This window comes from Oryctolagus cuniculus, chromosome 17 (genome assembly GCF_051225735.1).
Source record: "Oryctolagus cuniculus isolate XC-2025 breed Fujian yellow rabbit chromosome 17, ASM5122573v1, whole genome shotgun sequence".
NCBI classification, from domain to species: Eukaryota; Metazoa; Chordata; class Mammalia; order Lagomorpha; family Leporidae; genus Oryctolagus; species Oryctolagus cuniculus.
In genome coordinates, this window is record NC_142883.1 from 2,342,120 (window position 1) to 2,354,818 (window position 12,699).

The window sequence follows — 12,699 nt, forward strand, 5'->3', positions numbered from 1 at the left end:
GGAGGGGGATGTGGAGGAGGATGTGGAGGGGGATGTGGAGGGGGACGTGGAGGAGGATGTGGAGGGGATGTGGAGGGGGACGTGGAGGAGGATGTGGAGGGGACGTGGAGGGGGACGTGGAGGGGGACGTGGAGGGGATGTGGAGGGGGATGTGGAGGGGATGTGGAGGGGGACGTGGAGGGGATGTGGAGGGGACATGGAGGGGGACGTGGAGGAGGATGTGGAGGGGACGTGGAGGGGGACGTGGAGGGGACGTGGAGGGGACGTGGAGGGGACGTGGAGGGGGACGTGGAGGGGACGTGGAGGGGACATGGAGGGGGACGTGGAGGGGACGTGGAGGGGACGTGGAGGGGGACGTGGAGGGGACGTGGAGGGGGACGTGGAGGGGACGTGGAGGGGACGTGGAGGGGGACGTGGAGGGGACGTGGAGGGGACGTGGAGGGGGACGTGGAGGGGACGTGGAGGGGACGTGGAGGGGACGTGGAGGGGACGTGGAGGGGGACGTGGAGGGGACGTGGAGGGGACGTGGAGGGGATGTGGAGGGGACGTGGAGGGGACGTGGGGGGACGTGGAGGGGGATGTGGAGGGGGACGTGGAGGGGGATGTGGAGGGGACGTGGAGGGGACGTGGAGGGGATGTGGAGGGGGATGTGGAGGGGGACGTGGAGGGGACGTGGAGGGGACGTGGAGAGGGACGTGGAGGGGACGTGGAGGGGACGTGGAGGGGACGTGGGGGGACGTGGAGGGGGATGTGGAGGGGGACGTGGAGGGGGATGTGGAGGGGACGTGGAGGGGACGTGGAGGGGACGTGGAGGGGGACGTGGAGGGGACGTGGAGGGGACGTGGGGGGACGTGGAGGGGGATGTGGAGGGGGATGTGGAGGGGGATGTGGAGGGGACGTGGAGGGGGATGTGGAGGGGGATGTGGAGGGGGGACGTGGAGGGGACGTGGAGGGGACGTGGAGGGGGATGTGGAGGGGACGTGGAGGGGACGTGGAGGAGGATGTGGAGGGGATGTGGAGGGGACGTGGAGGGGGATGTGGAGGGGGACGTGGAGGGGACGTGGAGGGGACGTGGAGGGGGACGTGGAGGGGACGTGGAGGGGACGTGGAGGGGACGTGGGGGGACGTGGAGGGGGATGTGGAGGGGGACTTGGAGGGGACGTGGAGGGGGACGTGGAGGGGGATGTGGAGGGGACGTGGAGGGGACGTGGAGGGGATGTGGAGGGGACGTGGAGGGGACGTGGAGGGGACGTGGAGGGGGACGTGGAGGGGACGTGGAGGGGGATGTGGAGGGGGATGTGGAGGGGACGTGGAGGGGATGTGGAGGGGGATGTGGAGGGGGACGTGGAGGGGACGTGGAGGGGATGTGGAGGGGGATGTGGAGGGGATGTGGAGGGGACGTGGAGGGGGATGTGGAGGGGGATGTGGAGGGGACGTGGAGGGGACGTGGAGGGGGATGTGGAGGGGGACGTGGAGGGGACGTGGAGGGGACGTGGAGGGGACGTGGAGGGGGATGTGGAGGGGGATGTGGAGGGGGACGTGGAGGGGGATGTGGAGGGGACGTGGAGGGGGATGTGGAGGGGACGTGGAGGGGACGTGGAGGGGACGTGGAGGGGACGTGGAGGGGGATGTGGAGGGGACGTGGAGGGGGATGTGGAGGGGACGTGGAGGGGACGTGGAGGGGACGTGGAGGGGACGTGGGGGGACGTGGAGGGGGATGTGGAGGGGGACGTGGAGGGGACGTGGAGTGGGATGTGGAGGGGACGTGGAGGGGGATGTGGAGGGGACGTGGAGGGGACGTGGAGGGGACGTGGGGGGACGTGGAGGGGGATGTGGAGGGGACGTGGAGGGGACGTGGAGGGGGATGTGGAGGGGACATGGAGGGGACGTGGAGGGGACGTGGAGCGGGATGTGGAGGGGGATGTGGAGGGGACGTGGAGGGGGATGTGGAGGGGGATGTGGAGGGGACGTGGAGGGGACGTGGAGGGGGATGTGGAGAGGACGTGGAGGGGATGTGGAGGGGACGTGGAGGGGACGTGGGGGGACGTGGAGGGGGATGTGGAGGGGACGTGGAGGGGACGTGGAGGGGGATGTGGAGGGGACGTGGAGGGGGATGTGGAGGGGACGTGGAGGGGATGTGGAGGGGATGTGGAGGGGACGTGGAGGGGGATGTGGAGGGGGATGTGGAGGGGACGTGGAGGGGACGTGGAGGGGGATGTGGAGGGGACGTGGAGGGGGATGTGGAGGGGACGTGGAGGGGATGTGGAGGGGATGTGGAGGGGACGTGGAGGGGATGTGGAGGGGATGTGGAGGGGATGTGGAGGGGACGTGGAGGGGATGTGGAGGGGATGTGGAGGGGGATGTGGAGGGGATGTGGAGGGGACGTGGAGGGGGATGTGGAGGGGATGTGGAGGGGATGTGGAGGGGGATGTGGAGGGGACGTGGAGGGGGACGTGGAGGGGGATGTGGAGGGGGATGTGGAGGGGGATGTGGAGGGGGATGTGGAGGGGGATGTGGAGGGGATGTTGAGGGGATGTGGAGGGAACTTGGAGGGGATGTGGAGTGGATGTGGAGGGGACGTGGAGCTGGACATGGAGGGGACGCCTTGGTGGTAGCATGGCTGCTGTGTTTGATTGTTCCTGCCGGTTCCCCCGCACTGGCACGGGTGCTGTTGCTGGCGCTGGGGCCGCCCACGGACACCAAGGGGGCTTTTCCAGGTGGGCAGGTGTTGTCCGCCAGGACCCAGCCTCCCTGTTTGTCACAAGAGACGTCTCTCCCGGCCTGTCTTTCTGGATTTCACGTTTGTGCCTTTGCTCCCTTCCGAGTGCTACAGGGATCTTGTGGTGCACAGGGTGAACCCGAACTCCCCCGAAGTCCCCCCCCGGCGCCCGGTGGTGATAACCCACCATTCCGTTCTCACCTCCGTGAGCTCCCCGTGCAAACGTGCCGGGGCCACTCACAGCGCCGCCCCCTGCCTTGGTGGTGGGGGCGGGGGCTGACCGCGTCGCACCCAGAGCAGGGTCCCCGGCAAGGGCATCCTGCTTTCGGACAACACCGAAGCCGAGCCAGCTTAGGGAGGTGTGGGCAGGGGGGAAGGACGAGGGACAGGTGGCCTGGGCACTAGGCCCATAGCTCGGAAGTCCTTGTTGGCACTGAGCCTTCTACAGGGGTCTTGGGGGATGGGGCAGGGGTGGGGGGAGCAGCCTCAGAGCAAGACGACTTCATTGTGAGACAGAAGCGGATTCCTCCCCAGGCGGGAAGAGGCCCCCGGCTACAATTAGAGGCTGGCATGTGATGAGAAGGCCTTGGAGTTGATCCCCCTGGCGTCGGTCACCGGGGGCCCCAGCACGCTGAGCCCACACGCACGACTCCCGGCAGGCGCCGCAGCCGGGGCCCACCAGGCGGCGGAACCTCCACCGAGCCCTCGTTGTGAGCTCTGAGTCTGACTGCCCCATATCCTCCCCAAGGCCGACCATGAGAGTGATTAGCGGCTAATCAATGTTTAATTAAAACCCAGCCATTACTTACGGGAAGCGCCGTGGCAACTTGGGAGTGAAATGTGGATCGGGTTTCCTTATGCGTGGCTAGTGACCCGAGCACACGAGTACGAGGTGTGCGTTCTGTGTCTGGTTTCTTCTGGGACTTTCGCCTGGGAGGAGGGGGAGAGCAGGGCGGGCTCCTCGGGGCGACTGCTCCCCGGTTCTCCCTCCCGCTCGGCGGAGGCTCTCGCCGGCTGCCGTGGCTCTTCCCACACGCGAGGTCCCGTCTGTCTCTCCAGGGCACAGCTGCACACCTGTGTGAAGTTCCTAATGCTGCCTGCACGCTGCGGTCTCCAAGGGGGGTGAGAATTTTCTGGGGCGGGTGCTGTGGCGCAGCTGGTTAAGCCCCCACTTCCGGCACTGGCGTTCCAGGCTGGAGCACTGGACGAGTCTTGCCACCCACGTGGGAGACCGGGAGGGACTTCCTGGTTCCTGGTTTTGGCCTGGCCCATACTTAGCTATTCCAGTCATGTGGAGAGTGAACAAATGGATGGAAGATCTTGCATTCTTTCTCTCTCTCTGTCTCCCGTTGCTCTGCCTTTCAAATAAATGCATCTTTTAAAAAATATTTTTTAAAATTTTGTCTCAAAGACTCAGTTACAAAGTTGGAGAGTCTTCCACTCGCTGGTTCACTTCCCAAGTGGCCACAGTGACTAGGGCTGGGTCAGGCTGAAGCCAGGAGCCAGGAGTTCACGCCAAGTCTCCCACCCGGGCCATCTCCCACTGCATTCTCAGGCTCATTGACAGGGAGTTGGTTCAGAAGTGGGGCAGTCGGGGCTCAGACTGGTGCCCATATGAGATGCCAGTGTCACTCGCAGTGGCTCAACCCACTGTGCCACAATGCCAGTCCCTGCATAAATACATTTTTTTTTGACAGGCAGAGTTAGACAGTGAGAGAGAAACAGAGAGAAAGGTCTTCCTTCTGTTGGTTCACCCCCCAAATGGCCACTACAACTGGTACTGTGCCGATCTGAAGCCAGGAGCCAGGTGCCTCCTCCTGGTCTCCCATGGGGTGCAGGGCCCAAGCACCTGGGCCATCCTCCACTGCACTCCCGGGCCACAGCAGAGAGCTGGCCTGGAAGAGGAGCAACCGGGACAGAATCTGGCGCCCTGACCGGGACTAGAACCAGGTGTGCTGGTGCCGCAGGCGGAGGATTAGCCTAGTGAGCCGTGGCGCCGGCCCATAAATACATCTTAAAGAAGATTCGTGGGCACGCTGTGTGTGACCCTTGCGGGAGCAGGTGGCCGCGGTGAGGATGGACTTGTGTGGAAGCGGCTGATGTGGACAGAGAGGCCGCCCGGAGCGTTGACAAGGACGGAGACCGACTGGGGCCCTCGGCCGTCCCTGGAGGGGCTGTGAGTGGGAGCCGCCCAGCAGAGCCTGCTCGAGCTGACCACTGCGCGTCCAGCACCGCCCAGGCACCCGGGCCCAGCGCACCACGGAGTCCTGGGCCCATCCGGGCTGCGCCGCTTTCCCAGCCCTCACAGGGTGGCGGTGGCCACGGAAACTGCGCCCCGTATCCTGGGACACGGAACGGCACTTCTCCACGCTGCAGCCTCCTCACGGCGGCGTGGCGCCAGGGAAGCCGGCCTCGGGCTCGGCTGGGGCTCGCAGCCTGGGGTCTGCAGGGGGCCTTGCCCGGCATCCTCTGCGGGAGGAGGGGCAGCCGTGTGAGTGTGAGTGTGGGGGTGGGGACCCCGGGGACCTGTGCTGTCACATTTCCTGACCTCAGGGCCATGGCACGGGTTGTCCTCTGGGACTTTCCACGGGGCATAGGCTTGCCACGTGTGTACTTTTGGGCACCTGCATTATCTTTAAAAAATTTTAAAATATCAACAAATACAAAGCTCAGCCCCCAGCTAGGAAAATTGGGTTGCAGCGTGGCAGATGGATAAGATCCAACAGGACGGCGCTTCAACAACTTGGGTACTGGGGCCCGCGTCAACTGCACACGCATGCACACGCATGCACACGCGTGCACACACGTGGTCTCCGGTCCTGCCATGGGCTGTCCTGTGCCACCTCGGGACTCTGCCAGCACGGAGCTCGCAGCAGGTGAGGCCGCTGGGCCTTGGAGCACCAGACCCTGAGCCGGAACCAGCCTCTCTCTCTGAAGCAGCCTGCCGGGTGCCGTGTCAGAGCCGTGGGACAGACGCCACCTCCCAGCTGGCCTCCTGCTGTGAGTTAGCGCTGTGGCCTCCTCGCTGGGCGCCTCTCACCTCCCTCTCGGGCTGTGTGAGATGTTGAAACTTCCAGAACTTTGGCTCCAGTGTTAGTGCACCTGGGTGGGGGCCTTGCCCGGAGGAGCCTGGGGAGGTGCACGGTTGTGCCTGCTGTGCCCCTCAGTGCCGACGACGAGAGGGGGACGGTGACCGTGGGACCCCACGAGGGCGGAAGACGGCAGAGGGCGTGCCTGCACTGCTGAGGGGCGTGCCTGCACTGCTGAGCGGCGTGCCTGCACTGTGGTGGGCGGGGTCTGCACTGTTGAGGGGCGGGGCCTGCACTGTGGCGGGGCGTGCCTGCACTGTGGCGGGGCGTGGCCTGCACTGTGGTGGGCGGGGTCTGCACTGTTGAGGGGCGGGGCCTGCACTGTGGCGGGGCGGGGTCCGGATCCTCCAGCCGCCCGCCCGCCGGGAGGGAGCTGCCTGCGCTGTGGCTCAGTTGCAGCAGCAGCCGAGCTCCCCAACCCTGTGGGGCTCCCGGGTTAGAGACCCCAGACCCTGCCCCTGCAGGGCTCCTGGGTTAGAGACCCCAGACCCTGCCGGGAGCTCCGAGTGCGGGGCAGCTCTCCCTTCCCCTGCAGGCCGTGTGGGGCGCAGGCACGGCCTCCACCACACGTCGCTGTTTGTTCAGTCCTCTTCATAGGTTTCCTGGTTAAATGCATCATTCAGGGCTGACGCGGACGACTCAGCACCTATAATGGGATTTTAAGGAGAAAGCATACCTGCCGGTCCCCCGCGTGACCGAGGGCTGGCTGCTGGCCGGGGAGCAGGGTCCTTGCAGCCCGGCTGCGAGGCGGGGGTGGAGGTCAGCCTGGCGGGTTCGGCTGCATAGACCTTTCGGTCCAGGGCTCCTGCACGCACTGGCGCCCGCGTCCTCCCACCGTGGATTTTTCGTGACCGCTCCGTCACTTGCCGGGCACCCGGCGGGCGCTTCCCCTCGTTTGGTATCATAAGCAATGCCGCCAGTGTTCTGAACGCGCACCTCTCGCGCTGACCGCGTTTGTTCCTCCTCGGGTGAGTCCCTGCCAGGGGACCCGTCCACGCACCAGTCTGCCCTCCGCCAGCCAGTGGGGGAGGGGCTCAGCGCCCGGCCGAGAGGCTCCGGGCGTAACCAGCACTGGCACAGGGTGGCAGGTGCAGAAGCGGAGCCGTGGTTTTGTTGTGCTTTGCTGACTGTGCGATCGCCATTTCCCCTGTTTTGGGTTATTGTCCTTTTTCTTTTTTAAAAAGATTTTGTTTGAAAGGCAGAGTTACAGAGAGAGAGAGAGAGAGAGAGAGAGAGAGAGGTCTTCCATCCGCTGCTTCACTCCCCACATGGCTGCAATGCCTGGGGCTGGTCCAGGACAAAGCCAACAGCCAGGAGCGTCCTCCGGGGCTCCCGTGGGTGCAGGGCCCAAGCACTTGCTTCTGCTGCTTTCCCAGGCGCATTAGCAGGGAGCTGGATGGGAACTGGAGCAGCCGGGACTCGCATTGCAGCTCGTATGGGAGGCCGGGGGCCCTGGCAGTGGCTTAACCCACCAGCCGGCTGCTGTGGGTCACGTCTAAGCCTTCCCTGTGAGCAGTCTCTTCGGTCCCATCCAGCACACATTCCCTCCCCGTGGAGATGCTGTGTCACTGGTTAGCTGTGGGATGGAGACACTGGCAGGTGATGGCGAGGCCACCCGTGGGTGGGGCGTTTGCCCGGGCATCCCAGGAGCATTCCCTGTGGCACCGCGGCTGGCCCGATCACCGCCCGCCTCCCCAGGCCACACCCAGCGGGAGGCGGTGCCGTGGCTCCCGTGCCGAGAACCCTGCTGGACCACAGGAGCTGCTACGCTCTCGGCCCCTAGCGCGGGTGTGCAGGATGGCGGCCTCCTGGGACACCCAGGGAGGTGCCGGGGCGCTGTCTGCCGACACCCAGGGAGGTGCCGGGGCGCTGTCTGCCGACACCCAGGGAGGTGCCGGGGCGCTGTCTGCCGGCCGCGCTCTGAGGCTGGACGCTGCACAGGTGCAGGAGCTGTCCAGTTAGGACAGAAATGAGCTCGGCCGACACCCAGGGCCTCCAGGGCTCAGAGGCTAATTCCCTCTGGAGCCATCGGCCCCTCCCCTCTTAGGGCTCCTCACCCTCGGGGGGCTGCCCTTCCCCCACCCGCATGCTTGGTTCACCAGGGTCCCAACCTGGGGGCAGAGGAGGAAATATGAGTGGATGCCCCCCCCCAGCACCTGGCTCAGGAGCTGTGATGTCACTTCCTCTTATATCCCACTGGCCAGAATGCAGTCACATGTCACACCTAGCTGCAAGGGAGGCTGGGAGGTGTGGTCCTGACCTTGGGCAGGTGTGCGGGTGCCTCCAGTTCAGGGGTGCTGCTCTTACCCAGGAAAGGAACGGACATAGACGGGCATGGGTGGTGCGCTGTTTCGTAAGCTCAAGCTGTGGGGCCACGGGCGAGTCTACTCCTCCCGTGGCAGAAGGGGTGTGGCCGCTGGGTGTGTACTCCCCTCCCCCATCTGCCATCAAGCAACGGGGGCTCGGGCTGTGGGTGGGGTCTGTGAGCGATGCTCATTCCTGGGTGGTGAGACCAGGACAGCGCCGGTCCACCTGACACAGGCCACGGCCTCTGTCCCCTCCCCCACTGCTGCCAGGCCGGTCTGCCAGGCCCTGACCTTGGCGACTTTACCGTGTCCTTGCGCTGGCTTCCGGGCGCGTTTCCCGCCTGCTGCTCACTAGCCGCACAGGCCCTGCTTCCAAACGAGGTCAGAGGCCACAGGTCAGGGAGGCTGGGGCTTGGGCACACGATCACCCCCGGCAGCATGCCATCTCAGTGTGCTGCCGGCAAAGGTGAGAGGCACAGGGTGGGCGTCCATGAGAACAGGGCCCCCACCCCCCCGACATGGCCCCCGGCCGCCCTCACACCCAGCTCCTGCGCCTCAGGTCCTCGGTATCTTTATAAAGGGTGGGGATTTGGGCAAAATTAGGGTGGCTGAGACGTGCAAGCGAGAGAGCCCAGTGCCCACCGGCGAGGACGGGCGTGGCTTCCTCACACTGAGAGGCCCGGGTGGGGTTTGCAGGGGCAGCAGCGGGCGAGACGGGTTTGCAGGCACCGTCGGACGTGGTGCACTGGAGAGGGAGGGAGAGCAGGAGGATGGAGTGGGGGGCACCTTCCCCGAGGCAGGTGCAGCCCCCTGCCCACTCTGCGGCTCCATGGGTGGTGGATGGGAGGGGAGCTGAGGTGTGAGTCTGTGCGATGTCCCTAGATTGTGCAGGACAGTTCAGAAATTGATCTGAACCCCTGGGGGGTCCCCTGGGGGCTAGGGGTCCCCAGGGGGCTACGGCGCACGCGGGTCCTGTGTGTGTGGTCAGCAACCGGGGGTCTGCACCTACTCCCTGAAGGGCACAGTCTCCGGCCCCAGTGCGCCTGACGTGGCTCCAGGGGTGGCAGGACGCCCCCTACAGCTGTGGCCGAGGAGTTCCTGCAGAGTAGCAGAGGCCGGGATCCTCCGTGGAGGGACTGCCCACTCCCAGCTCTCACGGCGGAAGCCGTCCAGAGCGACTTTGGAAAGCGTGGCCGTGGCCGTGAGTTTTCAGCGTCATTACTAACAGGCGTGTGGATCCACACGGGCCCTTGCTTGTGTCCCTGGTGGGCAGGGCCTCGGGCTTGGTCCCCTTCCCCACAGGGGCTTCCCGCGGGCTTGGATTCAGCCTTTGGTGGGTGATGTCCACCTCGGGGTGCAGCCGGGGGCCAGGCTGGTGTGGCTGAAAGCTGACCCGGGAGGGAGGTGGGGAAGCTGGGACAAGCTTCACGGCGGCCAGTGGCGGTGGCCCCGCGTGCACGCTGTGGCTGGGGTGCCAGCTGGGGAGCTGCCGGGGCCCGTGAGTCAAGGCTGGGCTCCCACTAGTGCTGTTTGCAGCTTCGGCCCTCAGGATGCGACTGCGTTGCACCAGGCTGTTGGCTGCAGCCACCGTGTCGAGCCATGGTTTGCTCTCCAAACGGCCACAGCGGCTGGGGCTGGGCCAAGCCGAAGCCAGGAGCCAGGAGCCAGGAGCCAGGAGCCAGGAGCCAGGAGCCAGGAGCTCATCCGGGTCTCCCAGGTGGGTGGCAGGGGCCCGAGCTCTTGAGCCATCACCTGCTGACTCCCCAGATGTGTTAGCAGGGAGCTGGATTGGAAGTGGAGCGGCGGGACTCGAACCCAGGCCCTCTGATCTGGGAGGCAGGCGTTGCAAGAAGCGGCTTAACCTGCCGCACCCCATCGCCCGCTGCGGTCAAGGTGCAAACCTCCAGAGACCCTGGGATGGGACGCAGGCCTGCACAGCCCCGCAGGACACCTGTCCTGCCTCCTTCTCCCTCGCTGGGCGCCACTGCCTCCCAGCTCTGCTCCCCTGCTCCCTGCGCACCTCCCCCCTTCCCTTCCTCCCCCAGGGCCCCCTCCTCCTGCCCCCTCCCTCGGGGAAGCCTCCTTTACACCTGCCTCTGGCCGGGAGATGCAGGAAATGGGGGTGGGGTGGGCAGGAGTCTATTAGGATGTAGACGTTTCACCCACACAATTCCAAACACCTGGGGCTTGGGAAACAGAGTTCAGATTGATTTTCCAGGCGCTTCCAGATGTTTCTCGTCACGTGGGCGCCCGTCTCTTCTCCGTGCCCGAGAAAATCCATGTGCGCACACGGACATGGCTCCCTCGGCGCGCTCAGCCCCGGCTCCCTTCCCTCTGCGACTTTTGCTGGGATGCGGCCGGGCACATCCGCACAAAAGGGCCAAGAGCTGCTCTGGGGGGGGGGGGGGGGACAAGCGCGACGCAGCCCCCTCCCCCAGCGCCTCCTGGGGTTGCCTAGCAATCTGACACCGCTCTGCCTGCGTGCACAAGGCTGGGATGCGGTTCTCCTGTTTAATTTGTTTTCCGGGTGGGTATTATTGTGCAGTCACAGGCTGAGCCGCCAAGACATGGCGCGTGTCCCACTCAAAGCCAGCTGGGCTGAGAGGATGGGGAAGGGGGCCCAGGCCTCGTGCTGGGGGGGGGGGGCGGAGTTGTGGCTCCGGTCTTGGGAGGCTCTGGGCTCAAGTCACCCCCCCCCGGCAGTGATCAGGGTGGACGGGGGCTCAGGGACCCTTCGCGGACTTTTCCTGGCAGCAGCCCGGGGAGAGGGGTGGGGGGCTGGGTTCTCGGACCCCGAGCTGCCTGGACCTGCAGCTGGCATTTCGCCTCCTCGCGGGGGGGGGGGGGGGGCGACGGGCCGCTGTAAATGTCAGAGCCGAGACCGAAATGCACTCTGGAAGGAAGCCTCGAGCCGGGGCAGGCGTGTGCTGCGCCGCTGCTGCACCTGCCGGCCGCCCTGCGTGCAGGTGAGAGGGCACCCGGTTGGCCCAGCAGGCTCCGCGGGCAGCGTCTGAGGCTGGCTCCCCCGGCTGGAGCCACAGCCAAAGGCCTGCAATGTCCCGGGTCTCGTTTTTGTCACTGTGGTGTGGGGGCACTGCGCCACGCGACCTCTTAGCTGCTGCCCGGGGATGGTGCCCGGCCCTGTAGCCCAGGGTGTGGGGGGGTGAGAACACGAGGAGGAGATCGGGAAGGGGTGGGGCGAGGCTGGCGCTGGAGTCCCAGGCCGCGGAGCAATGGAGGCGTCGAGTGCTGGCCTTGGACACGACGGGTGCGGGACGGCGCCCATACAGAGGGAGGGCAAGGAACAAGCTCCTAGGAAGGGAGTGGGGGCTGTTGGGCGGTGGGGCTGCTCGTGGTGACCCCGGGGAGCGTGTCCGTGGCTGTCAGGCACGTGTTGCTGTGGAGGTGGGAGCGCTTTGTGACTGGGGAAGGCAGGGAGTGGGGCAGGAGCAGCACCCAGGGCCAGTCCCTAAAGCAGGTGGCTGGGACCCCCGGAGCAGAAAGACGGGCGAGGAGGCGGCGAGCGGGTGCTGGGTGGAGACAGAAGTCGGGGGAGGGTTTGATGGCAGCAGGTGGGGGAGAGCAGGCTGGGAGCTGTGCCGGCAGGGAGCTGCTCCGAGGAAGACGCCAGCTTCCGGGGGAAACGGGAGACCACCAGCCACGGGGCTCTCAGCCAGGGGACGGGACAGTCTCCACGGTGTCCTGCGGGAGACTATGGCCCAGGGGGAGACACTGGCTGCGCACGATGGGTGGCAGGCCAGGGCATCTGGGGGGAGACTGGCATTCCTGGTCATCGCGGACATGGAAGGACAAAGCAGGTGTATTTTGTTGCAAAGATATCTTGAAATCCAAGCAAATGAGGGGGACTTTAAAAAGAGGTGGAAGGGCCGGGGGTTTGGACACTGCTGGGACCCCCTCGCCCCGTACTGGAGAGCCGGGGGTCGAGTCCCAGCTCTGCGCCTGACTCCAGCTTCCGGCTGATGCGGGCCCTGGGAGGCAGCAGGTGATGGCTTAGGTAGTTGGGCTCCTGCCATCCATGTGGGAGACCTGGATGGCGTTCTCGGCTCCTGGCCCCAGCCCAAGCCCGGCCTGGCGCAGCTCCAGCTGTTGGGGGCATTTGGGGACTACAGGAGCAGATGGAAGATCTCGTCCCTCTGTCAAAGAAGTAAAAAGTCATGGGAAAGCATGATATGGAACACACTGCGCGTGGATTTCAAATTTTTTTTTGGCACAAGAATAAACTCATCTTTTCATTCCATTTTCCCATAGATCTTTCAAGGTACACTTGGAGCTGTGTGTGTGTGTGCATGAGAGAGAGGGCGAGGGCGAGGGTGAGGGGGGAGACAGAGAGAAAGAGAGAGAGAGAGAGAGGGAGGGAGAGAGATCTCCATCTGCTGGTTCACTTCCTCAATGGCCACAATGACTGGGCTGGGCCAGGCTGAAGCCAGGAGCCCAGAGCTTCTTCTGGGTCTTCTACATGAGTACAGGGATCCAAGCACTTGGGTCATCTTCCATTGCCTTCCCAGGTGCATCAGCAGGAAGCTGGATTGGAATTGGAGGAACCAGGACTTGAACCGGTGCCCAT